Genomic DNA, 27,643 nt, shown 5'->3' on the forward strand with positions numbered 1-27,643 from the left:
TGTCCCCTGCTCCCACGAATGATTTTGTTTCAGTTTGACATTGTATTGATGGCAGATGTTGGGCCTCGTGGACCTTTTGTTTATCGGTTCATCTGGTTGCCTTTTCACTATCCATTAAGTGTAATTGTTCTTTTTGCATGCTTTTCTACAGTCATGGTTCCAGACTCTCTCGCCACCTCCCTACACTCGTAGTTTTTTTCCCTCCTTTTTCTCCCCAATTGTACTTGGCCAATGACCCCACTCTTACGAGCCCCCCCGGTCGCTGCTCCACCCCCTCTGCCGATCCGGGGAGGGCTGCAGACTACCACGTGCCTCCTCCCATACATGTGGAGTCGCCAGCCGCTTCTTTTCACCTGACAGCAAGGAGTTTGGCCAGGGGGACGTAGCGCGTGGGAGGATCATGCTATTGCCCCCCAGTCCCCCCCCCCCCGAACAGGCGCCCCGACCGACCAGAGGAGGCGCTAAGTGCAGCGACCAGGACACATACCCACATCCGGCTTCCATTCCGCAGACATGGCCAATTGTGTTTGTAGGGATGCACAACCAAGCCGGAGGTAACACGGGGGTTCGAACTGGCGATCCCCGTGTTGGTAGGCAACGGAATAGACTGCCACGCTACCCAGACGCCCCCTGCAGTCATAGTTTGAGTGTAATTCATTTGCCAAAAAGAAACAAAACTTACAATAAACAAAGTTAAATATTAAATTGACTGATAGCATTATTATTATTTTAAATTATGCGTGAATTCTTTTGGCCACGATAGTCGTGTAGTGAAAATCTGATATCGTGACAGCCCTAGTTAGGCCTGACCAGCAGTGATTTTTGGTATGAGCCACATTGCTCACATGTAATAGCTCGAAGACTTGGCTTGTAGAAAATAAGGCCTGTTCCAAATACAAACAAATGAGTGCTGTCGAGGTCAGGGAAGCCAGAATATAACGGTTATTGCTCATCATCCATATAAATTGACATGGCTTTAGTATCAAACCAAGATGCCCCATAAGCGGGCACAGGGCAGTTGCTGAGCCAGTGCCACCAGCGGCTATGCAACTGCAAATGCTGTGCAGGGTCAAAGTAAGTTGCATCATTTCGTTTTAAACCGAGCCAGTCTGGACTGATTGATAAAGTGCTGAATAAATTTGATCCCCTGTAATGGTTTAGTGGGCAAGCTAGTGAGAAGTGGTGAAAAGCGGGCTGGAAATACCTACGGCTGTTTCTGCAGAGAGAGACATGGAGGAACTGACAGCTACTTAGTGGTAAGTTATAGTTGTAGTTTACTAGCGAGCGAGATGTGGAACAAAAGCATGGACAGAGCCTACTGGTCCCCAGAGTTTATAAGCTTTAGTGCAAGCGTCTATTTTTGGAGGAAGGATTCTTTGAGAGAACAAGAGAGTTAGGGCGGGAGGAAAAGGAGAAGCACCCTTTTATACCGCGACCATTACATGTCATCACTCCAAGCTAATCATGTCCTGGAAATTGAGCCTGAGGAAGACTGCTGAGCTTGGACTTTTCCTTCCTCACATATTACTCTGCTCCCCTTCCTCCCCCCTCGCTTTGACTCTTCCGCTTTATCTCACCCCCTTTCTCCCTCTTTCCCCCAATTGTTCTGCCGCTTTATCTAAGTACAATCTCCAGTTCTCCCTTCCTCCATTCATATCCGTGTCTTCTCTCATGGCTTCCCCTCTTTGCTCTTTCCTTTCTTCTTCTGTTTCTCTTTTCTCTCCCTCTCCCCCACTCTCTCTCTCTCTCTCTGGCATTTTAATATTAAATAGAAAGCAAAGGAATGGTGCTCTGGCTCCACTACACTGTATTGTTTGCTCTCAGACATGGAAGTGGATTTTCAATTAAATTGGCTGTCATTAGAGAGGCTGCAGCGCTCTGCTGTTCCAGGGCCGTCTGCGGCGCAACCAGCAGCCTACACAGATGCCTTGATGACGGCTCATTTTCCTCAGCGTCCGTTACCCTTCTCCCCGCTCCTGTCTCAGACGCGTCGGCTCCGAGTCTGCGTCGGCCGCGTCACTCTGAGCGCTCTCATGTAGAGATGGTTGAGTCCCGGACTACATCAGAACCTGCGTCAAACACGGCCTTGCACAGCCACGAGGCGGTGGTCCGCTGCGCCGGGTCCGAACCAAAGGCTCCCTCCCTGTTTGGTCATTTCATTGGTCTAACGGTGCCGAGAACGGTATCTCCACATGACAGGTGGTCACGTGATTTGGAGGGTAAATCGTTGCATAAATTACCCCAGTTTGATGGAATGGCAGTTTTGCTGAAAAAGGTGAAGGGGGCAGCGGGCTCAAAAGGGCAGGAGGGGAGGGGGGTGATAAGTGACTGGAATGGTAGGTGCAATTGGGGAAAATGGTGTAACGGGACTTCGCCGTGACGCAAGGGGAGCGAGGCGTTGAATGGTTGAGTCCTGGATGCTTTGTGGACAGCTGTTATCTTTCGGCACAAAAGCGCAATAAGTCAGGATCTGTGTGAATGAGTTTGAAGAGCGGGACCGAGGGGACCCCCTGCGACAGACAGCAGACAGATTACACGTACGCTCTATCCTCCAGGGTGGGGTGTAGGGGGGGGGCGGCCTTCTTTAAATTCTGTAGCACAGCATTTTCCTACATATTTGATCCTCTCCTCGCCGTGATTACCACTCGCCACATTGTCAATCTCCATTTTTCACCAGTCACTGTCTGCCTCCCCGGTGTGTGAATGTGTGTGTCAGGGGCGTCGGGGAGGGGGGGGGGTGTAGGTGAGTGTACGTACGCGTGCATTGTGGGCCGAGTTGGGGCGGCTACATTAGATTTGGCGGAGGCGGCACAATTTGTCTGACATGTTGAGGGAGAAGATTAGAGAGGGAAACACAAAACGTATTCAGTATTACACTCTCATCTCACAGCTGTAGCAATTGATTTTTTTTTAAACAGCAGGATACGTTGGAGCACCTAAGCTGCTGATAGCTGAGACGGGAGGTGTGAGAAACTGCCATTATCGGGCTGCAGACCCCCGATTCGTGCATGTGAGAGAAAAAAGAAAAGCTCAGCATGAAAAGCGGATGAACAGCAATAATCTTTTTCTGTGGACAGAAGTGTGTCTAAAGTCATTTGGGTGGAAGCTGCTGCTGCCGCCGCCGCCGCCTCGTATGAATTTCTCCACTACTGTGTCCTTATTGTCCTTTGGTCCCCGGGCCCAACCTAAGCCTGGCCCTCCGGGTCAGATTACTTAAAAAGTGCCCCGAAGCCCTCCCAGGAACCCCCCCATACTCCGCTTATCGTTCTCTCGCACATTCGGCGGCGGCGCTGCAGAGCGGGAGCACTGTTTCGCGGTTCCTTATCCTCCGACAAATTCTGTCTGCTGCTTGACCAGCCGCTAAATAGGGGGCGGATGAAAAAATAAGGCCAAAAAAAAATGCATTCATCAGCAGCAGAGTGTATAAGACGGGCCCTCCATCTGATAACTCCCCGAGACGGCGCAATACCGCAGCTCGCGAGGAACAGCTTGAGTTTTACAGCAGTTTGCTTTGGCTGTTTTTCCGCAGTAGTAAATATGCCGAGCACAGGCTAGCGCTCTGGCCGCTCTGCAGCCACCGACGACTGTGAACTTTAAACGAAAGCGCAGTCAATGTCACCCAATTAATGCCGTCCTTTGGCAATAAATGGCTTCTTAATGGGTAGTCAATTTCCCCACTTTTGCGTGTAGTCTCGTATGAAATGATTAGTGACGCATGGCTGTGTGAGGACGGGGGTGCATCAATCAAGCCCGAGAGAAAGGATGGCTAATGACACGTGTGTCTGGGAGGGAAACCCCGCCGGGGCTGGGAGAGGACTTGGTTGGCTGTCATAATCAAAGATGTACTCAACATCTTTGTTCCCTTTGTTCTCTCATTTGGTTCTTGCCACGTGCATTTAATAGTTGCACGAGCGAGGCCCTAACTGTTGAAATCGACATGTTCCTTTACTAGTTGTGCGTTGAAAGTGTTTACCGGTTGTTGCTGACAACAGGAGTGTGTGTTGTTTAGATGGTTTTCCGAGGGTCACGAGGTTCGTAAGCGTTAACAGCAGGAATTCCTCGGGTCCTTTATAAATTTTCCCGGCTGGCAACGCGATAAAGTGCACAACATCAGGATCCCTCCGGTCGGGAGGTACAAAACTGAAACTGCAGCCAGGTGTGCGTGTGCGTGTGTGTGTGTGTCTGTGTGTGTGTGTGTTGTTCCACAACTATTGTTGATGTAATGGCTGTGTTGTTTTTTATGAGTCCTCCGCTGCACGGCTTCGGCCTCTCTGACGTCAGCATGTGGAGAGCGGTGAACTGTGGAGCCCCCTATATCATGCCGGGTCTAGGAACAGTATATACCCATCTCTCTCTGTTTTGGTCCAGTGCGAAAAACCCAAACCGGCTTCCAGCAACCCTCGCCAGTGTTTGGGAATGTTTTTATACAGTATTTACCTTTACGGGGGAATTGGAAATTCTCTTGGCAGAGGATCGTGACCCTCGCGGGGTTTAGAACAAAGTGCTTGTGTTAGTAAACAGATGCATAAATTACATTCTTTGGAGCTGTGAGTAGCGGCTCCCAGACTTGCATAGCTTTTCAGCAGGGGTGTATAATTTTGCCATCCCTCGAGCTTCCCGAGGCTTTGGTTAAACATTCCCGAAATACCATCCTGGCGATCCGTCTTTGGCCGCCGACCCGAGGAGTGGCTTCCTGCTCCGCCCCTGAGGTCTAGTTATGTGTATAGCGTTCTCTTATGGAGCACTATACGATCTGCCGGCACTTGGTGCTCCATCCATCTTCTCACACTGTCTCTATTTTTGGTCCTAATTCATAGCTGTTGCTCATTGTGTCCACCTCAGTATTCTCCTCTCTGAAGGAGTGGCTGGTTTATTAGGGGAGGCGATATGCACAAAATCAAATATCATGATAATTTTGACCGTATACCTCTATCGATATTGCAGAGATGACTATTGGTGCTCTCACAAAATATTTACGCAATGACATTTTTGATAAACATTAATTAGTAATGTGGCTATGATGTCCAAACAGGTAGAGACAAATAATCGTCATTATCATCATCCGTGGTCACTCGGGGTCAAGTATGACCGTCCTCCCTCTGGGAGGGAGGTGGGCATAGAGGCTGATCCCGGAGCCGCGTCTTTTTACGTGGCGAGGCTGATGTTCCTGCAGCCACCACACGGTCCTTGGCAGGGGGTGGCCAGAGTCCAACAGCATGGAGAAACAAGATGATTGGAGACCACCCTCTGTTGCAGCCTTCATCCACCTTCACTGCCGTTGTGACCTGGAGACATCTTCCACCAGTTCGGTCGTTGAGATCTTTGTTGGATTTTGCTTCTTATGGAACCTCCCCCTTGACCTAGCCGCCTTGGGTGACCCTACCAGGAGCCAAGCTGCAGACAGTATAGCTCTTGGGATGATTGGTACACGCAAGCTTCTCCACCACGGCAACGCAGAGATCCAGGAGAAGAGTGACAAATAATATAACAGCTAGAACAGTCTAATAAGTCCAGAAAATGGCATCTCTTTACTATAATGCAGCCTTTAAAACCATGGAAACAGCGTTTTCAAACATCCCTGGATTAGTATGGACATATAGTCCAAGGCAAATTGATACCAGGCTTGACTTGTGAGTCCAGTAACATGTTCTCATCTTTTCTTCTGTGAGCGCTGTTTGATTAAAATCCTGAGCCAGAAGTTGATCCGTCTCGCCACTCTGCTGTAGCGCATTACCACACGAGCGAGGTACATTTTCAGAAGTTGCGTCATCGTGCAAACAGTTTTTCAGCAAATGGGATACCACTGCATTTAGCATGTCATTTCTAACAAAGGCAGCGCTATTAATGGGTTTTCAGTGATTCAAGCAAAATGACTAATTAAAGAATATCTGAGGTATTTTCAGCTTTCAAGGCAGAAGTGACACAGAATACATATGAGAACCTTGTTGCGTCATAGGGGAAGGCTAATGCTGTGAGCTGCTGTATTAAATTTTGGGGTAATAATGACTAGTGGGAGATAACCTACTAAACAGATAACCGGACTTGTGGCGTTTGGGCTTTGCTCGTTAATAATTGCAGTCTCGGGGATAACTGGCTAATGCCTCATCTCGTTACATCCCAGATTTTATACACCCTGGTTGTAATCGGGGAGTGTGATATTACTCTAATACTAACTCAATTATGGCCCTCCCCTCTCCTGAGCCCATGCCTATCCTTATCTCAGATGTCGGTGAACCATAACAGATATAATCACAGCAGTGCTTGTGTGGATTTGTTACCAGCGTATTATCAGTTTATGGATTATTCAAATTCATTTCTCCACATCTTTGAATAGTAGTCCCCACCCTCCCTCCCTCCCTCCCTCCCTCATCCCCTTCCTCGTGCAGTGGAATGAGCTGTGTGCTCTGCCCATTTCTAGGGCGCTCAGGTGTGGCTCCACCTCCGCACTCTGTTAATTAGGAGGTAATGGCTCCATATCTTCTCCCAGGCCAAATGAATTGAATCAGTTCCGCTGTGTGATTAAGAGTGCGGGGCTGCTAGCTCTGGGCGTCGGTCTGAGGATAATTGTGTGGCGTTGGAGCCCGTGCCGTTGCTGTGGCTCGGGTTAGGTTAGGGAAGGGAAGAGCAGAGAAGAGGTCCTCGCCCTGCTCATTGGTGCCCTAAGCACCTGCCTGCATTCAAAGAGACATGATCAGATCAGCCCGGCGGGAGGGCTGGGGCTGTCTGCTGCAGGTTCAGCAGATTTGGGTCGGGAACACTCATATTACTCATTCTGTTAAGTATGGAAATGCAAAAATGAGGAGGAAGCAAAAAAAAGCCAAGCTCAGATTTGTTTAATTGAACTCAAAAAGTCGTTGAATCATTGTAGCTACCGTTCAAAAAGTAATTACGTTAATTTTCCATGTGAGCTAATTTGCCTGATGAAATTTGGTATACCTACGTTAGATCAAATATACATCGTCATCGGTAACCAATCCCTCCATTTTCGCAGGGTTTTGTTTAAATTAGAGAGAAGTAATCGCCTCTCATCGCTTGCTAAGCTTCAAATAGATTAAAACACATCCACACTGTAAAGAACAAAGGAAGCAGCCGAAGTAAACGCATGAAACCAGCCACCTAATTAGGTATTTCTCTCGCCAACAGCCACAGATAACAAAGAATGCTTTGCTTGTTGGGAATTGGTTTGACAGCCTTTTCCCGCTCCGTTTCTCCGTCTCTCCCTTCCTTCCTCTCGCCACACAGTGCTCTTGGTCCTCTGTAAATACCAGTGAGTTAAATTAGACCCGCTGATAAAAAAAACGGGCCCGTCTTACAAAGTACGCCATAAGTGACGGTAATTGTCTTTCTGAGATGACAACTCCAGCCTTCGCAGCCGCTCCTCGTGCCTCCTCCCACCAAGGCCGCAATCCTCCTCAGCACACAGGCACCGATCCGGTGACCTCGCTCTTATTGTCTTATTAAGACCGGCTGTAATGTTGTAGGACCTCAACACGCAGTGTTTTTGCCTATTCCTCAGACTGACTGCTTGTCATACAGTCCCCCACCCACCCCCCAGTGCCGTGAACAGAGAGAGTCCTCACTTTCTGTCACACGATTCCTGTGCCAAGGACACCGGTGGCAGCGATGATGAAATACCCTTAGTGCTCCGTTCATGTTTGAGCAGAAATCCATGTCTCTGTCATTCAGCTCACTCTTCAGAGTCAATGCAGAGTAAAGATGGCGGATAGTTGGCGTGGTCGGGGCGTGATACGTTTTTTTGCACATACCGCTCGTGTAGCGGCCATACACAGACAGAACCGTTGTCCTTTTTAAGCGAGGAGAAGCTGCAGGATTGCACATGAAGACACAAGTAAAGTGATGGACAAAATAAAGGCCAGAGATGTAGGGGCGGGGGGAAAGAGATAAAGCAAACGTGAGCGAGGCAGGGACCGAGAGAGAGGGGGGGGGGTGAATAACTGTTTGACAGGTGGAATGAAAAAGCCGCAGAGTGTGTTTGGAGCAGTGTGGCACGAGTGTGTGCGGTGCAGTGTGGCGCAGCACGGCGTTCGGGTCATACATCACGCTAATACAGCAGGAGGACGTAGGCCCCGGCGCGGCTCTATGCAGAGCGGAGGGAGAATAATGTGCTGCGCTTGCACCCTTTCAATCTGATTGAAACGCACAGCGCGGAGGCTACATTTACTCACCCCCCACATGCATACTTTATAAATCTACTCCTGCCCTTATATCCTCCCGCATAATCCCTGAAACACCCCCCGCCACCCAAAAAAAAAAAAAAAAAAAGTAGACACCGGGGGTTCTTCATCACAGCGAGAGGAGGGGCTGCAGATTACACGTCGGCCAGCTATGTGTTGCTGTGTGGCGCTGCTCTGCCAAGGCCAGAAACGTTAAACTGCAGTGACAGACGCTGAATGGAACGCGAGGCGTGCAATTAAAGACGCGTCGGGTGGTCATTAAGAGGAATACTGGGCTTCCTGTTATGCCGAGAGACAGTCAGCGGTCGAAGCTATTTATTAATTCTTACTGGGGGGAAAAAAAAGGATGGAGGAAGAATAACAAGGCGTGTCAGAGACCAGGGAGGCCTCTTCTGCGTCGCTGCTGCTAGGTGCCATGCTAGCCGAGCCTCTCGGCGGCGGTGCTATTTTTCGAGGCCTCGTTATTTCGCATTTGAAACCTGACACGCGTGGGCGTAATCCGACGGGCTGTTTTCTAAGGAAGGGTGGCCTTCGGTAGTGCCGAAAGTAGCCGTTATTGGAGACGACGACCGCATAAAGGTTTCAGTTCTCGCCGCGTGTGCCACGATGCAGCCTTTTTAAGCACATCTGCTTCCTGGCTCTCGGCTCCGCAGTGCTCGACTTTAATCACTGGAACATGATTCAAAGCAATTGTAATGAACACTCAGGGCCGTTCTCTCATGCTATTGACATTTACATTAACCGGACTGATCTTTTTCTTTTCTTTTCTTTTTTCTTTTCCGAGCCAAGATAATTAGTCCCATCACAGGAGAGCTGGGAAAGGAGTGTGATGATATCACCTCTGGACGGGGGGGGAACATGACTGCGTGCCAAACAAACTGCTGAGCTACGGGGTTATGTCCCGCATGCCGATTGCCCTTAATCACATGGTGTTGACCGGCAACGATGATGTGATGTTGGTGTCACAAGACTGCTACGCTGCAACCCCGTCGAGTGGGCGGGTCTAATTGGTCGGCGTTAAGGGTCTTTTAGCCTGCCACCTGTTTTATAGTGTCATTAACATTGGGGCTGTGCCGATTAACATGTACTACCTCTCACCTCTTATAGCGAGCTGTGATGTGTGTGTGTGTGTGTGTGTGTGTGTGTGTGTGTGTGTGTGTGTGTGTGTGTGTGTGTGTGTGTGTGCATGTGTGTGTGTGTGTGTGTGCGTGTGTGTGTGTGTGTGCGTGTGTGTGTGTGTGTGTGGGCCATGAGTCATTGCAGCATTCTGACATCAAGAGGTGGTTAATTGAGGAAGAGGGCCAGCCAGATGATCACATCTACAAAGACACATATGGAGGTGATGATGGGGGGCGTTTAGCCCCCCCCCTCCACTCCCCCCCCCCTCCGAGCCTGGTGTGTGCCCTCAACCCCCCCCCCCCCCCCAGGTCGCAAAGCTGACTAAATAGAGCCTTCTCTAATGGCAACCTCTCCCTCTGATGTGGGTGGGCTACCGGCGACCTCGGGGTCTGCCTGGAAAAGACAATTGGATTTCCTTGTCTGGTGATAAGGGTGTGTTCGCCAGGGGGTTGAAAAATGGATGAGGGTTATCTGTGAAAGGTGCACCTAAGGGGGTCTGGGGAGCTGTGTTGTGTTATGGGGTTGATAGGTTGAGGCATGGAGGTGGATCAAAGGTGGTGATCGTCATTTTACACTGGGGGTAAGATGCCATTTTCTTCGTTGGTTTGCTGGGTATAGATGTGAAGCGTGTTCGTGAGGGTTGAAGGGTTGGTGTGGGCTACCTTTCACAGGGGTTCGGGCTCGGGGCTTGAAAGAGGAAGTGGGGGGGGAGTGCAGCGTGGCCCCCTCTAGAGCACTGAACTGGCCCTTTTGGAGGGTTGTGGTATTTGACAAGGCAGCACTAATTGCTCCTTGGAGACCAAGAAGAGTCAGCAGCATCAAAAACGGCGTATTTGAAAGGGAGTCATCCCCCCGAGGAAAAAAAATAGATGGGTGGGAAAATGGAGATGGGAAGAGAGAAATGGGAAAAGACGTTTTATTCATTTTGTGCTAATAACTTATTTATCCTTGAAGAAATGACTCCGGTGGTATCCCTTAAGAGGCCCCCGGTAAGCATCTTTTTCGCCTTTACGACCCTTTTCCACCCAGACCTCTGCTCTTTCCATCAAGTGTCCAAAGCTTTGTTTTGAAAAACACGAGAGACACTGAGGCGAACCCTCAGAGTCCCCCGGGGCCACAGCCGAGACTCTGCACATACAGGGAAATGATGCTAAAGGGAAAGAGATCAACATTTGTAATATATTTGCATACGTTTTTGGGAAATCACGCTAGTAGCCGCCGTAATACGGAGCAGGCTTTTGTGTGTCTTCGAAACACTGCCGAAATTGTGCGGCGAAGTGTCACATCACTGACCGTCCCCTAATATGAAAACTTACATCCTGTTTTACCAATAGGCTACATACAGCTGTATAGCAAAATGTGAGTAGCAGGCATTCGGGAAGCGTAGCGGTCTATTCCGTTGCCTACCAACACGGGGATCGCCGGTTCGAGTCCCCGTGTTACCTCCGACATGGTCGGGAGTCCCTACAGACACAATTGGCGTGTCTGCGGGTGGGAAGCTGGATGTGGGTATGTGTCCTGGATGCTGCACTAGCACCTCCTCTGGTCGGTCGGGGGCGCCTGTTCAGGGGGGAGGGGGAACTGGGGGGGGGATACCGTGATCCTCCCACGCACTACATCCCCCCCTGGCAAAACCCCTCACTGTCAGGTGAAAGGAAAGCGGCTGGCGACTCCACATGTATCGGAGGAGGCATGTGGTAGTCTGCAGCCCTCCCCGGATTGGCAGAGGGGGTGGAGCAATGACTCCCGGTTGTTGCTCCACCCCCAAGTGGGGTAATTGGCCGGATACAATTGAGAAAAAGGGAGAATAAATAAATAAATAGATGAATAAAAATTTGAGTTGCAGAGGTGCATTATACAGCTGTGCATAATATTGTTACTCACATCTTCCTGTGCAGTGCAGCCTATGGGCAAACCGGGAACAGTCCACATTCGTGGACTGTCTGTGTGACTTCACCGAGGTACACAATTTCAGCGGCGTTTGAGAAACCCACAGAAGCCGGCTCGGTGTTCTGGCTGGGATTGGAGTTGTCCTTACAACAAATACAGTATAGGGATCATGTTGAAAACGGTTAATGGTTCCCTCTGAGCCCAGTGAAAAGAGTGTTTAGGGTGACCCGGTATGACAACCCTGGCCTGTGTGGCACTGGGTCACAGGAGCAGGCTGGTTCGGGGGGCGGGCGAAGACGGCTTTGAATGTGCCCATAATAGCCGTCTTTACAACACGGCCCCTGTTGCTGGGAGACAGATCATGGCGGTGGTGCAACGTATGAGCTGAGCCTCTCTGTGCGAAGTTTGAAAAGAGGCAATAATAGATACCCCCGCTGCACACGGCTGTTGACCTGCGTGTAAGAAACCTCTCACTTTTATTTGTCTGGGATCGAGTGAATGTTGGTTTACAGGTGAAGGGTGCGGACAGCTGCAGAGACAAGGCTGTGACTGCCTTCCTCCTTCTGTGTCTATAACTGTGTGCGTTTTGTGTGCATGTGTGTGTATACGTGCATGCGCGTGCTATCCAGATAGAATAGCCGGCTGCAGGAGTCATGGGTGACGTTTTTCTTCGGCGGCCGTGCTTCCTTGACCCGTCAACCGTTGCCTCCCTCCTCCGCTGTCTGCCCTACCGAACGGTGATGAGCTTAGTATATTGTACGCCTCCACACTTTCATCGTGTAAGTTTGCAGTTGGCCTCCTCTCCCCCTGCTGTGTGAGAGACATACCTTCCATCTGTCCATTATCCAAGCCGCCCATCCTGCTTAGGGTAGCGGGATGCTGGAGCCTAGCTCAGCAGTCACTGGGCACACATACCTTATATTTATATTAATAAGGTCCAACCTTTATGGGTGACTGCCTACAAAAAAAGAGCCCCCCCCTCCTCCTCCCCCCCTCCCATGAACAATAGCTATTTTCCTCCCATGGGTGGGACCTTGTTGCTGACCCATGATGAACTTCTGACCAGAGCTGCCATGTCCTTCTGGCTCGCTGCAGCGACACTCTGGATTCTGACTGACAGACACACGGGGAGAAAGACAGATAGACAGACAGGCAGGCAGACAAGCGGTGTGTGTCTCACACACACTGGAATACAAATAGGGGGGGGGATCTATAGAGATTATACCGCCTGCTTTTTTAAATAGACTCGGTCTCTTAGCGCGCATTCACCCTTGCTGGAGAGGTCTGGCCAAAGAGATAGGTGCCTTTACTCTTTTCATGTTGCAAAATGTCGTTTCACTGGAACCGACTTCTTGTCACCACTACATTATTTTCTTTCTTTTTCATCCCCCCCCCCACACACACATACTAGTTTTAAAAAGGGCTCAAACAGAGTGCAGCGGTGAAAGATATAGGTTGGCTTAATCTTATCCCCTCCTTTGTGTGCATGCAGCTCCAGTCTGACTGCCTCTTAACTACCTTTGCTCCCATATCCTTTCATTCTCTCTCTCTCTCTCTCTGTTTCCCTCCCTCTATTTCTTCCCTCCCGCACTGCCATATTTAGATGGTTTAATGGAAATTATTCAGTAATGGAAAGTAACGAAGAGTCCCAAGGTCCGCCGGCTCTTCGTCAAACCGTATCTGTACGAGTTAAAGGAGACAGGTGGAAGTGACGATTCTTAACTTCCGGTGTGTTGTTCCGCCGCAGTAAAGCGCAGTGTCTCACTTGCCGCCACCAAGATTTAAAATTAAGAAAAAATCACAACATGGTTCACTTCAACGTAATAGTTAGCGCTCAATGTAACTTTGAAAGTTTTTTTTTTTGGCTGTATGAATGAAGTGAATAGTCTGTGCTTGGTGGTTTTATAAAGCCGGGGTCACGCCTCGAATAACTCACCAAACGTTAACCTGCGACTTTCCCGGTAAATCCGCGAAGCGCAGCCGGAACCGAACTTTGCGCGATGATAAATGCGCATGCGTAGACAATCAGCGGAGCCGCCGCATTGCACTCCCCGGCGCCATTACTCCCCGTGAACGTTGTCAGAGCTGTCGCGGGGCCACTGTCTTAATGAGTAATGAGCGAGTCTGGGAATATCTGTACACTTCACCGTATTCCCATTTGGAGTTACAAGGGCAGTCGTCTGCATAAATCTGTTTACATGAAAGATGGTATGTTGCGTTTGCCTGTTAACGTTTAAAGGACATTACGGCGCGTGAGTGTCCGACCCCCCCCCCCAAAAAAAATCCAACCCCCCCCCGCGCGCGCTCCCTACTGTCCCCGCTCAATCACGGGGAGCTAAGCCTGTTGTCACTCTCTTAGAGCCACTAGACAGCGCCGAGAAGAGGGGGGATTTGTCTTCCTTTCCCCTTCACTTATCTCTCTTGTTTGTCCCGGTTTCCATAGAGGAGCAGCAAGTCCTCCTTTCTCTCGCGGAGCGCGACTAAACGCTGCCTTCTCCTCTCGACCTCGCCGCTCCAAATTGGCAGCCTGACCTTCTTTTTCTTCCTCGGGGCGTCCGCACAAAGCCATACCTTTACCATAGGGGGAAAAATGCAATTAAGAGGTGACATAAACACCGAGCCCCCGCTGTAGCCCTGCTCGGGAAGAAAGAGGAGCTGCCATCGCGACAGCACATGCATAGTTACACCGGCCTGTTAATTGGATGTTACTCATTGTGGAGTGACACCGGGGTGAGCGGACTAGATGGAAAACATGCGTCATTGAGACAGCCTTGATGAGACTCCGGTGTCAGACTTTGTGCTAGGTTTCTGTGTGAGAGTTGTATGTCTGACCTTGAGTGTGTTTTTTTGGTGGGGGGGTTTCTTCAGGGAATTTTGTTTCGTAGGAAATGATCACCTAATTTTGGAGCATTCAGTCAGAATGCAGCTGCAAAGCTTGTTCGGTTTATATGGTTATGCATGTTGTGTCCATATGTATGTATGTGTATACGTTTATATATATATATGTATTTTTTTTGGGGGGGGGGTTTCCCCCTTTTTGTCCCCAACTGTACTCGGCCAATTACCCCACTCTTCCTAGCCATCCCGGTCGCTGTTCCACCCCCTCTGCCGATCCGGGGAGGGCTGCAGACTACCACATGTCTCCTCCGATACACGTGGAGTCGCCAGCCGCTTCTTTTCACCTGACAGTGAGGAGTTTCGCCAGGGGGATGTAGCACGTGGGAGGATCACGCTATTCCCCCCAGTTCCCCCTCTCCCCTGAACAGGTGCCCTGACCGACCCGAGGAGGCGCTAGTGCAGCGACCAGGACACATACCCACATCCGGCTTCCCACCCGCAGACACAGCCAATTGTCTCTGTAGGGACGTCCGACCAAGGCGGAGGTAACATGGGGATTCGAACCAGAGATCCTCGTGTTGGTCGGCAACGGAATAGACCGCCACACCACCCGGACGCCCCTATATGTGTATTTCTGTATGTCCTGTATGTTGGTAGGGATGCATGAAGCTACCAAACTGGGCTCTTCTTACAGCTTTCCCCTCACAAATATATAGTGCATTCACAGTGTAGGAACTTATGCTTGCAAATCTAACTTGTAGTACGCAGTGTTTGTACAGAAATAGATCTCCCTTATTTTTGTCAGTTAATTGTTGATTACAGTAATTAATACATTATCAACATGTTGCTCTGATTAGGGATAGTAATTAACGAGATTATCGGTAAATACAATTAGACGCCTGATAGAATAATATCTCAAATTCTGACTTGGGGAGGAGACCTTTTGCGGTTTTTATTTTTGGTGGGAGAAGCCCATTAAAAGAGCCACTGAGGGAGAGCGTTGTTTAATTGCTGGCTAAGATGTGTGACATTTGGAGCCGCGCATAGGATCTGGCTCCAAGTCCAAAAGGTGTTGGTGAGGGACTCGGTAATTACTCCAGTCTCTCCAGGCAAGGGGGCTTAATAAGACAACTCAGTGATGGAAGGAGAGCACAAATGCACGTCTACACAGGACACTCACATGCACTTTTACACACACACACACACACACACACAATCAAACTCACACGCAAGTTACACACAACCATACAAGTTGCATTGCTCCATTTTTGTGTGTGGTTTTTTTTTTGGTTTTTTATTTATTTATTTTTTTTAGGGTTTGTCTATTTGAGTATGTTTATGTGTGTTTGTGTGCGTGTGCGCGTGCACGGTCGATTTGGGAAGATCTAGGCAGCTGTGAAGCTTTATGGAACAGAAACAAGGTGCGTGTCCACCGGTGCTTGAAGGGTGGGCTTGACACTTCCTGTTTAAAAGCAGTGGTTGGAGATGGCTCGTACTCAAAAGATGTATTTTTCCTTATCCTTTGCTCATGCATGAAATGTTGGACTGTTATTTCTATTGAATAAAAATAAAAGAAAGGGGGGGTTGGAAATGAGGGAAAAACGTATAACCTTGAAGAAGTGTTCGTTTCAGCGAGCTGTTTATCACAGCTCGTGTTGCAGCCTGTGGTTCCAGACCCCTGTTTAGTTTTATCAGTAAGACCGGGGGATTGAATGTGGTAGCCTCTTGATCGATAGATAAGATCATATTTTTAACTTATCGCTTTGTTAAATAGCAGCTTCAGCTGAGCTGTTCGAGTGTGTTCTGTCTGCGGGTTCAGTCCGGCTAATGGACTGCGTCTCCTCCCTGGCTTGTGTATGTGTAGAAGATCAGTAGTGCCTCTGGCCTTCTCCTTAGGGATGTTTAGCTTTAAGACCCCCTGACAGGGGAGGAGGGGGGACCCCCTCCCCTTAGAGGGACATGAAGCACCCCTAGGTTGAGTGAAATTCTCTCTGAGCACTCCAAAGCTGCCTTCATCTCCTCAGACTCTGGGGAAAAAGAGCAGGAAAAAAAAAGGTTTTAAATGTGATGCTTAGTTCAGTGAAAGAGGATAGTAGTGTACGGAGCTTTTTTACCCAGGAGAGAAAGGAGACCCGGCATGATAGGCCGGCATAATGGGCCATCACTGGCTGGTGTTAGGAAGTTTATTCACAGAGAGCGCGGCACCAGAAGGTGACTGCGCACAAGATGTTATCTTAACGCCATAACATGATAAATGATACAGAAGAGATAGCGTTAGAAAATAGTAAGGAAATATGTTGCAGCATATTATCAGCGGGGACACTGTTAACATTATGTAGCACAGGGCTCTCGCAAGCCAATTGTGGGAAAAGGATCCTCTGTATTTGTGCCAAAACAAGGACTAATGCAGGCTTGCAAACCGCAGGTAAACAGTATTTAACAGGATAGCATAAGATAAGGCTGCCCGCTCATCCCCTCTAATTACCTCAGCAAGCATGATGTAATATGTTCCACTATCTGTATTGTAGTTAAGTAATAGCACATTGCTCACACACAGTGCCATCTAATGATAAGTTATGAGTGTGAGTCCTGCTTAAATAGTCAGGCGGTGTGTGCTTGTGTGCGCGGTTGTGCGAGTGTGTGCGAGAGTTTTTGGAAGGTGTGTGTTTGCCTGTGTGTTTATAAGTTATGGTAGGGTCTCCTGCTGGGGCTAGTGGCTCAGTAAATGATGGTGTTGGGGTTGGCTGCATCAGCCAGGGTCATCACTCCCTAGGTAGCCTGATAGGTAATTCATAGAGCTCTGCTACATAGGAGGGGTCAGTGCTATTTCGCCATTCATCACACCACTTCTGTTTGTGAAACCCACACCCAAATGGCTAGTGCTCAGTCAAACCATCGCGTTATTATGGTGCAGTGAGAAACACAAAGTGGTGATAAACAGTGTTTGCCTCAGACTGTGGCCTTCTCCTTATTAACCCGACTGTGTCATGTTCTCTCGCTATCGAACCAGAAAGCTATGAGTGTAGACAGGCAGGTCCAAGCACAGCGCTAATGAAACTATGCACCGATTCTGATGTACATTTGCAGTGTGGTGTTGCAGAGCCGCACCTTGCAAGGGGTGATCATTAGCGTCAGAGGAAGATTTGGTATTCTGCTCGGCTGGGGCGCTGACAGAGAGGGTCCATGGCTTCTGTTTCTATTAGTGTCCAAGCCTGCAGCTACACAGTGAACACCTCAATGAGCGTTCTCTCGAGGAGCAGCCATTTTTCTGCTGCCAGTGCCTCGCTGACACAAAACACTTTGGCTCAGAAATGTAACACCCATAGTGTTCTCATGCTGCAGGGAAGCTCCCTCCTCTTCCTCCTCTTTTTCGTTTTTCTACTCTACTCACGATTTCAAATCCAATTTTGCCACCTCCGAGTGTCGCCTGTTCCACCAAGACCACCAGCTACAGCAGGATCGTTGCCCTCCCTCTTGTCTGCGTGCGTTTGCACACACACACGCCCATTTGTGCTGCTTGGGTCCAGACCTTTTAATCCACCTACTCCACCAAGTTGACAGATTTATTTATTTATTTATTTATTTATTCACATTTTTTTTGGTCTGGAATCGTGACCTAAAACAGCGGTTTCTCGGTTGAAAAAGTGTTTATCCAATGAGGGCCGGGGGGGGGGGGGACTAACGCCGTTGTCAAGCTGTTGTCAGACGGCATGTCTTCTCAATATCGCCTGACATCATAGTTTGTTATTACATCGCTCCACCCCCCCCCCCATTTCTCCCCAATTGTACTTGGCCAATTACCCCACTCTTCCAAGCCATCCCGGTCGTTGCTCCACCCCTGCCGATCCAGGATCCGGGGAGGGCTGCAGACTACTACATGCCTCCTCCGATACACGTGGAGTCGCCAGCCGCTTCTTTTCACCTGACAGTGAGGAGTTTCACCAGGGGGACGTAGCACGTGGGAGGATCACGCCGTTCCCCCCAGTCCCCCCCCCCCCCGAACAGGCGCCCCGACCAACCAGAGGAGGCGCTAGTGCAACGACCCGACACACACCCACATCCGGCTTCCCACCCACAGACACGACCAATTGTGTCTGTAGGGGCGCCCGACCAAGCTGGTTGTAACACAGGGATTCGATCTGGCGATCCCCGTGTTGGTAGGCAACGGAATAGACCGCCACGCTACCCGGATGCATCTCTCCACTCTCAAAACCCTGTGTTTGGTTGGGGAAACCCGAATCCCCCTCCTGCATGGAAACCGGTCGGAGTGGAGGCAACGTCAGGCCTTAGATGGAAATGGAGTGTAATGAGTTGACAGTTCTGTCTGATATCAGGCAACCATTTGTGTGTTCTGTTTTATTGATCGGTGTAGTTTCTGTGTTGCTCAGGGCTATTGCTGCTGTTATCACTTCTCTGTAGGTGGTGGAGGAGGAGGAGGAGGAGGGAGGAAGGTTCCTAGCACCGGCGGTCTGCAGGGCAGTGTGTGTAATCTAATAATGTGTACAGTGTGAGGGGCCATGTTTTTCCTTTTGTTTTATCTCTAGCATGCTGCGGATTAAACTGAGACAATGAAGCCGTGCACGTTGTAATTGGTCTGACCGAGCTCGATAATAGCGGTTCTGGTTTCCACGTCAGGTGTCCGAGTCGCTCCGAAGCGGAGAGGCGGCGGATGAATAGAAGAGTCCTACGCAGAGGTTTTGCAGTAGGAGGGAACGCAGAAAAAAATATTAGTAGACGCATAGATTTTATTGACAGCTCTGAATAATTGAAGAATTCACCGTACTGATAGAACCTCGTGTGATTCAGGCAGAGAGAGAGAGCGAAGGAGGGAGAGGGAGAGAGAGGAAGTGGGGGGGGGGAGAGGAAGTGGGGGGGGGACAGACACGTGGGCTGGCAAAACAGGCACAGGGATGGTCAAACGGGGGATTTTATTTGCGGAGGTTCTTTCCTACAGAGGACAAACTCCTGTGTGCTACTAAGCTAGAGCAAAAATGAAGGTGAAAGGAGCGTTCCCTCCTTCTTTTTCATCCCATATACCCCCTTTATTCACACCCCCCCCCCCCCCCCGCTGTAGCTCTCTGCTCAGTGGGTGTGGATAGGACTCTTATGATGGATTGCAGCAGTGGTCCTCTCGAGTGCCTGCATGTGAATAAATGGGCACAGTGTGCGCATGTTCCTCCCTTCCCTCCCTTTCGTTCCTCCATCTGCCTGTTACTCTCTCCCTCCCTAAGCTCTCCTGCCACCCTGCTCCATACTCCACACTCCTTCTCCCACTTCAGCCGTCTCACGCGCACGAAGGGCAGGAGTGTGGAGCCACATGCTTGCAGACACATACATTTTGCATGTACACACATGTGAAACATACACTTGTCTTCACATATAGCGACACATGTCAAATCGCACACCCCCCCCCCACCCACCCAACCCCACCCCACTCACTCACACACACATTTTTCTTGTACTTGTGAGAACCTTCATTGACTACATCAATTCCCTACACCCTAAATTTAACTGTCAGAACTAGATGCCTTACCTTAACCTTAACTTAACCCTTTCTCCAACCTTAGACTAGTCCTAATTCTAACCTTAACCCTAAACCCAAATCCAAATGCTAAAATGTGTACACACACACACACACACACACACACACACACACACACACACACACGCACGCACGCGCGCGCGCATACTCCGACTCAGCAGAACTGCATTGCACTCCAGGCACCATTACCCCCCGGCCACAGTGATTAATTACTTTTAACAAAGCAAACAGAGTCTTGCTTGTCCGGATCAATCTTTTCTCCATCTTGATGCCAGCCGCTGTCACCAGTAATTGCCAAACTCGTCGTATAAAATGGGGGCTACTTTCTCCCTTCTCCCCGTAGTCCTGAGCAAGCCATGGCCTCAATTTTCTTCGTCTCTGCCCCTGTTCCCCTGGCTCATATATAGCCTCTCAGTCCCCTCCTTCCCCCGTTTCTCCATTTCTCTGCCTCTCTTCAAAGGGAGGTATGCCAATGAGGGCAGGACCGAGGCGAACCCTCACTCACTTGCTCACCCATTCACTCACTTATTCGCTCGCTCGCTTGCTCACTCACCCACTTACTCACGCACTCATTTATTCAATCACTCATTCATTTGCTTGCACTCATTCACTTATTCACTCACTCATTCACTTGCTCGCTCACTTATTCACTCACCCACTTACTCACTCACTCACTTATTCGATCACTCATTCATTTGCTCGCACTCATTCACTTATTCACTCACTCATTCACTTGCTCGCACACTCATTCACCTATTCACTCACTCACTCACTTGCTCGCTTACTTATTCACTCACCCACTTACTCACTCACTCACTTATTCGATCACTCATTCATTTGCTCGCACTCATTCACTTATTCACTCACTCATTCACTTGCTCGCACACTCATTCACCTATTCACTCACTCACTCACTTGCTCGCTCACTTATTCACTCACCCACTTACTCACTCACGCACTTATTCGATCACTCATTCACTTGCTCGCACACTCATTCACTTATTCACTCACTCATTCACTTGCTCGCTCACCCTCTTACTCACTCACTCACTTATTCGATCACTCATTCACTTGCTCGCACACTCATTCACTTATTCACTCACTCATTCACTTGCTCGCTCACTCGCTCACTTATTCACTCACTCACTCATTCACTCATTGACTCGCTCACTCATTCGCTCACTTGCTTGCTCGCTCACTCACTTTCTCGCTCACTCGCTCACTTATTCACTCACTCATTCACTCACTGACTCATTTACTCGCTTGCTCACTCACTCACTCACTCACTTATTCACTCACTCACTCACTCACTCACTCACTCACTCACTCACTCACTCACTCACTCACCCTTCTTTAACTCCTTCCCTCTCATGAAATGTAGTGTGTGTTATTAAAAGGACCCACTCACAAACACACCACCCATGCATACTAATGGGCATGGTGCCGCTATGCTGATCAAACACCATTAATATATTTGTAGTTTATATTTGTTTCTAGATGAGAAAATTAATACATTCCACTACCAGAGCCAGCTGGGTACTGCGGGGCCCATTGATTGTTGGCATCCACGATATGACTCACAGCTCATGAGTGTTTATTTGGCACTGTGTGTGTGTGTGTGTGTGTATGTGTATTTGTGCGTGTGGATGCGTGCATGTTTTCTGGCGGTGGATTACTTTGATGTTAAGACCAGCTGCCAGAAGAGTTTAAATTAATGCTTTTTTTTGTTGCTCTTGCTGTTGTTGTTGTTGGAAGCCTCAGCCTGTCGGCAGGTGGATTGAAAACGTGTCCACTTTGTCCCCATCAGCGTACAGGTTAGCCTGCCGCACGGCTCGGACAGTGACAGATATCACGGACGCGGAAGTACGGCGAGCGTGATCGTCGGAAGGGCACATCTAACGATGCACAATGATAGCCAAAGAACACCGTGTGCACCAGCTATTTAATGAGCTAGTGCGGGGACGCTGCAGATGTGTTGCAGGGCCAGTCGGTCTTGTCAAAATCACATACCCCTTTTCCAGTGGAACACTTCCAATTAACCGTACCCATGGTGCAGTTTACTGTCACGCTTTCATGCTAGGATGGCATGTACTTGTTGCTAAAGTGTAGCATTTTGCTTCGTTAAAATACACTGTATGTGTGTGTGTTTTTCCCCCCCTGCGCGGGAGTGAGATTTCCAGTACTGAAATGGTCCTTTTGTCAAATCGGCGCCATCTATGATTGGCTGCAAATACCATTTTGGGGAGCAGCCATGGAGATGACTACCCTCATTAATGATGAAAAATCCATATCGGTCCACCCATAATCTTGCTTTTTTTTCCAGCTTCTGATATCCCCCTTGTACTGTGCCAGTCACGTGCCAGATCACGTAATATATATGATAAGTAGTGGAGCCAGTTGGTGTGGTACTCATCACACACTTAAATTGGTGCGGCATGGACTTCATATTGCGGCGTGGCCGAGGGGGAATTAGCAAGTCTATATATAAACCCTGCCGCATGTGTTGTGAATTAAAGTGTATTTATCCGGTAATCACGGGGGAGATCTCTGCGTGCACAAGCATGGCGAAGCGGCGATGGCGAGCCACCGCGGCCCCAGCGCGAGGACGCTTTTGCACGGGGGAGGCGGGAAGGAGAGACGGGTCGCAGACAGTAAAGAACTCGGGATAGGCAAGGCAGGGAGGAATATCTAGAGGGATTTCTCTCCCCTTTAAGTTCTACCCTCTATCAGTTTCACTCCCTCCCTCTTGTCTTAAGTATGCCGTATGTCCAACCCTGTGTTCGGGATCCCTATTCTCTTTCCGTCGCCCTGCCCTCTTCTTTCTCCGTGCCTTTCAGCCGCTCAGAGCCTTAGCTGTGATTTGGCTTGCCTTTACTCAATGATGTATGACTCTTTACTAGAGGAATCAAAAGCAGTGGGTCTCATACCATGCTTTTCATTAGAGGGCTCCACAAGGGCCGGCTGTGAGTCTTTTGAAGTATTGCAGGGCAGCTCTGAGAAGCCACACTGTCAGGCAGCCTGTGCTCGCTGACTCTCTCTTGTTTGATGAAGCAACTCCCCACTAAGGCCAGAGCAACCTAATGATCCCAACACAACCGCTGACACAGAAAAGAGGCTTTGCCCACTGTTTGACGGTGCGAGGGAGGCAGCGACTTGGTGGACTCGTGTGTCTCATCGGGACCCTTAAACTCAGCATGATGATCAGCCACGAAGAGCACTTCTGGCTCTGCAGACCTGACGGTTGAATTTCGACACCTTTGAAAAGCACAGTACTTCGGCGACGCCCTCCTTTCACGTTGCCGTGTTGGGTTTGCAAATCGGACATTTCATATTGCACTAAATCGCCCCTTTTTTTGTGCGAGTGGAGAGCTAATCCGGTGCGAAGGCAACATGTCAGATGCGGACTTGAGAGTGTCATGCTACGTGGAGGTGTTAAGAGCGGGTCAGCAAGACATGTCCCCCCCCATCTGAATGGTTAATGGAGATGCCTGGTTTCCCATGTTGAGAACATGTGTCTCTCAGCCAGTGTTTACTAAGAGGAGGTTATTTTTCAGCCATGCTTGAGTTCACTGTCAAAGCCAATTAAGGCAGTACAAATGAAGATGGAGGATGCGGTGCCTCAGGCCAGGAGAGAGCAGCACCAGGGCCAAGTAGCCTCTTCTGTCCTCACTGTAGGGTTTACCACATCAGGGATGCATAAAGCTGCACAGCTCATTCAATTGAAACCCTTTAACCAATTTTAACCTACAGTGGGTAGATAAGGGGCAGCTTCGGCTTTAGCACGATCTCTTTTTGTGCTTTCTAGCCCGTTAATTGGAAGCGGGTTGCTCCAAGTGATCGTTGAGTTGCTCGGTTCTTCATGTCCCACTAGATAGATGGAAAGCGCTACCACCCACTTTGCTTGTAAATAGTATCTAGAATATGCAGTTCCCGATACATATGTCATTTCAAATGCAGCCGTTTAGAGCTACCCCTCACCCCTGCCGGGGGTGAGGGGTAGCTCTCTTCCAGTCTGGAGTGGCTCTCTTTCTCAGGTTCACCATCTGGCCTTGATTGATTAAAGCTCCTTTAAGTAATTAATGTCCGCTTTAATTGAGAGTCAGCCCCTGTGGCTGTGGGGTTTGTGGGTAATACCGAGGCAGAAAATAGCCAAATGTCTGCCCGAGAGGGGGGGCCACGGAAATCTGTTTAGCACCCTGACCTACTCAAGACTCGCATCTCCAGACTTTCAAGATGCTAATAAGAAAGCGCGTACGCTTCCCTATGAACGCCGCGTGCGGCTCTGCCGTGTGACAAATTGGGGCTATAAATCATAGCAGGAGTCTGTGACACACATTTCGCAACATTAAAATGAAGGTGCTCTGCATGATCTGCGCAAAATTTGCCAATATTTTATCTGTTGATTTATTACTTTCTATTTGTTACTTGTAAAAAAAAAAAAACCCTTTTGTTCGGATGAACATTGACGTAGCTGGATGAGGATTATATTCGTTTTGCCAAACCAGTGTAATGTGACAGCGTGTCACCGCGGGACAACACGGTGTGCCGCCGCCATGCCGTCTTGTGATAAACGAGCAATATCAGTTTTTCTTCTTCTCTTTTATTCTGACTTGCTACAAATTGACGTTGCACAGCGTGACACTTTCCCGATCACGAGTCCTGACCCTTCTCTATTGAAGCGTCTTTTTCTCTTTTGGTAATTATTTTTTAGAAAATGCTAGACCACCATCACCCCCCCGCCCCCCCGCCCCCGGGCAAGATAATGCAAGACACGGTGAATACAGAGTGCTCGGCATTGATTCCACGTACCTGACTGTGACCTTTTCCAATCCAGAGTCCTGCACCGGCTGCCAGTTTGACGGGAGCCTCCGGATCGATGGCCCCCGCAGCCATGAGAGAGCGCCGCGCCGGCTCTCCCAGCGATAGGTTTTACCTGGGCGGTGGCTTTCACCTGGGCCTCATCCCGTTTGATCGGAGGCCGGATTCAGTCGGAGGCGGAATGATGAAACATTTACCCTTTAATTGCCGACTCCTCGAAGAATGATCGGCTTAATTCGCCGTTATTAAAACCGTCACACCCGGTGCTCAAATTAACGGCCTTGGGTGGAACGGCAGTCACAGGTGTCCACGGCTCCCCCCTCGGGGGGGGGGGACACATCAGTGGATCATAAATATTTTACTATAGCTACCTACGTGCGGATTGTAAAGCACCGCCGTGGACTTCCGAAAGCACTTAACACGCACCGTTGATGTGGCTTATGTCGCCGGCGGAGAGCATGAAATCACCGTGGGGTTGACCCATGTTGTTCTGCAACGCCCCCCCCTCACCCCCAAGTCAGCACGTAGAGGAAGGGGGGGGGGAAATAAAGTGCCACAAAGCGACGCCATTCATTAGCCGAATTTATACAGTAGTTTGTGAGTGAGTGTGAGGAGGAATGGGGACCCGGCTGTGTTTTGCTTGACTGTGAAAACACATTCGCTCGCACACATTTGATCAATGATCCATGCAGAGCGGGGGGTGGGGGTGGGTGGGGGGCGGTGTCTGGTGGTCTCAGGCGTGGTCTTATTAGATTGGGGAGATAGTAATAGACAGGCAGCAGTGTCATGATTCTATCCTCGTGACCCCGAGGGCAAAGGTTTATGTTTTGCCTGGAGTGTAAGTGTAATACCCCCCACCCCCACCCACCTCCACAAACACACACACACACACACACAAACAAAGGTCTTCCTGAAGGAAGGACAGCGTGTACCTGCGGGGAAGAACAGAGGGATGGAGCGAAAACAAGGATTTGGCGTCAGAAATGGATTTAATTAAGCCCAGGCACCGTTGTGCTGCGTTCTCTGGCTGTTAGTTTGTCAAGCTGAAGAGCGGAAAGCCCAAAGCACCGATCATTCAATTCCATTTCTTTCTCCCTCTTTTTTTTTTGAACTTTTCTCCGAGCTAATTTGTCATGGCCGACAGTTATCCCCAGATATTGAATTAAGCAGCTGACATTTTGTATACTACGAAAATCGACGGTGTCACCTTGAGGTGCGGCGGCAGAGGATATGCAAGGGGGGGGATGGCAGGGGGCGCTCGGCTGAAAACCCCGGTCGACACAATGACATTTCTGGGTCACACTGGAAAAACCAGGCAACGGCACCTAGGCCGTTCATGGAGCCGGGATACGGGGAGAGGAAACGCAGCGATCCTTTTGTGCGGGCCACACCATTAGTGTTAATCTGATCCCGCCGTCTTAGCCTGTTCAGACGGCTGGTGTGTGGCAGACCAAGTAAAAGCGTGTTTGCCGGAGACAGATGGCCGGGCTCCTGCCGGCACTAATTGATGTGTTTTTTGTTATTTTGTATTTGTGTGTGTATTTTGTGCATCTGCAGTGAGCTTGTAGCCTGCTGTCCCTATTTGATGGTCTGATTTGGGTCCTATTATGGCGCTGGCAGGGGGTTTCTGTTCAGAGGCTCTGCGCTGGCACCGGCAGCCCTGTGGGCAATCAGAAACCCATCTGCACCAGCCGCATCCCGGGCGCGCCGCGGCGAAGGGCGTGGCACCATCTGAACCCCAGCTCACGCTTCGTCTATCGATTGCCACGTTTTGGGAGCGTCTCTATTACTGCTGATCCCACCGATCGGGGGCACAGCCGGACCCTCGGCTGTTGGAGCAACAGCCGGGACGGTTAGTTCAGCGACAGGCTGCCTCGGGTTCTGGGTGAGGGGTCCTGCTGTTTGTTTAGGGAGGCGTCGTTCTGTTTCTCATTTTACCACACTTAACATGTAAGGCGTAAAAGTCGGGTCCAGCGGTGGAGACATAACTCACTACCAGGGCAGGGGTCTTCAGCCGGTGCACATTACCTGGGTAAATTGATTCGGCAACAGCTTTTAGGAGGAGATTGACAAATTCCCCCACTATTTGCAGTTTCTGGTCAGCATCATTTTGTCACAGGGAGCATCTATCCATCCATCTCACGTACCCCTCCTCTCAGTGTGATGGGGGAGGGAGGGGAGGGAGGGGGGGGTGAAGGTTGATGTTGCTCACAGATGACCAGCCTTACAACCGTAGCCGACCACTCCTTCTTCGTCGGCTGGAACAGGACCTCTCATACTGTGAGAGATAATGTGATTTTGTGAGCACCCCCCCCCCCACCATTGGAAGAACTGAGATAAGAAACGATGTGTATTCGATTGCGCCTGACAGAACGCTGACTGTCTTGTGTGTACATATCTGACCAGCCACAAATCATTCCTCCGTTTGGAAGTTTTGTTGCGTATTTTGTATTTTCGGTTTGTTTTCAGCGTAACAAAAAATGAAGTAAACAATAAAAACAAAGCAGCGTGGCTTCCAGTACCGGCGGTGATGGGAGCCACGCGGCTATTGTAATCGCTCACATTTTCATTATTATTATTATTTATTGTATTGTTTTATTGCTATTATTATTATTATCATTATTCCATCAGTAAATGTGATGCATCGGTAAATGTGGCGGCGCAGTGGTTAGCGCGGTCGCCTCACAGCAAGAAGGTCCTGGGTTCGAGCCCCGGGGTAGTCCAACCTTGGAGGTCGTCCCGGGTCATCCTCTGTGTGGAGTTTGCATGTTCTCCCCGTGTCTGTGTGGGTTTCCTCCGGGGGCTCCAGTTTCCTCCCACAGTCCAAAGACATGTAGGTCAGGTGGATCAGCCGTACTAAATTGTCCCTAGGTGTGAATGTGTGTGTCGGCCCTGTGATGGCCTGGAGGCCTGTCCAGCATGTCTCCCCGCCTGCTGCCCAATGACTGCTGGGATAGGCGCCAGCATCCCCCACGACCCTGAGAGCAGGATAAGCGGTTTGAATAATGGATGGATGGATGGAAAATAAAGCATAGCTAGTAGGAATGTGTTTGTACTGCAATCTACCATTCAGCCTGTTAGACCAAGATTTCACACACACACACACACACACACACACACACACACACACACACACACACACACACACACACACACACACACACACACACACACTCACACTCACTCACACATGCACACACAAGGGCCAAATGCATCCCAGGGGGTTAATCTGAGGAGGTGC

General features: G+C 49.6%; 1 protein-coding gene across 3 annotated transcripts in view; it reads left to right on the forward strand.

Moving 5' to 3' along the window:
- The window catches only part of ttc28 (tetratricopeptide repeat domain 28), a 273,284-nt gene that overhangs the window by 120,667 nt on the left and 124,974 nt on the right, over nucleotides 1-27,643 (forward strand). The window lies entirely within an intron of this gene.

Source organism: Lampris incognitus, chromosome 1, assembly GCF_029633865.1.
Source record: "Lampris incognitus isolate fLamInc1 chromosome 1, fLamInc1.hap2, whole genome shotgun sequence".
NCBI lineage: Eukaryota > Metazoa > Chordata > Actinopteri > Lampriformes > Lampridae > Lampris > Lampris incognitus.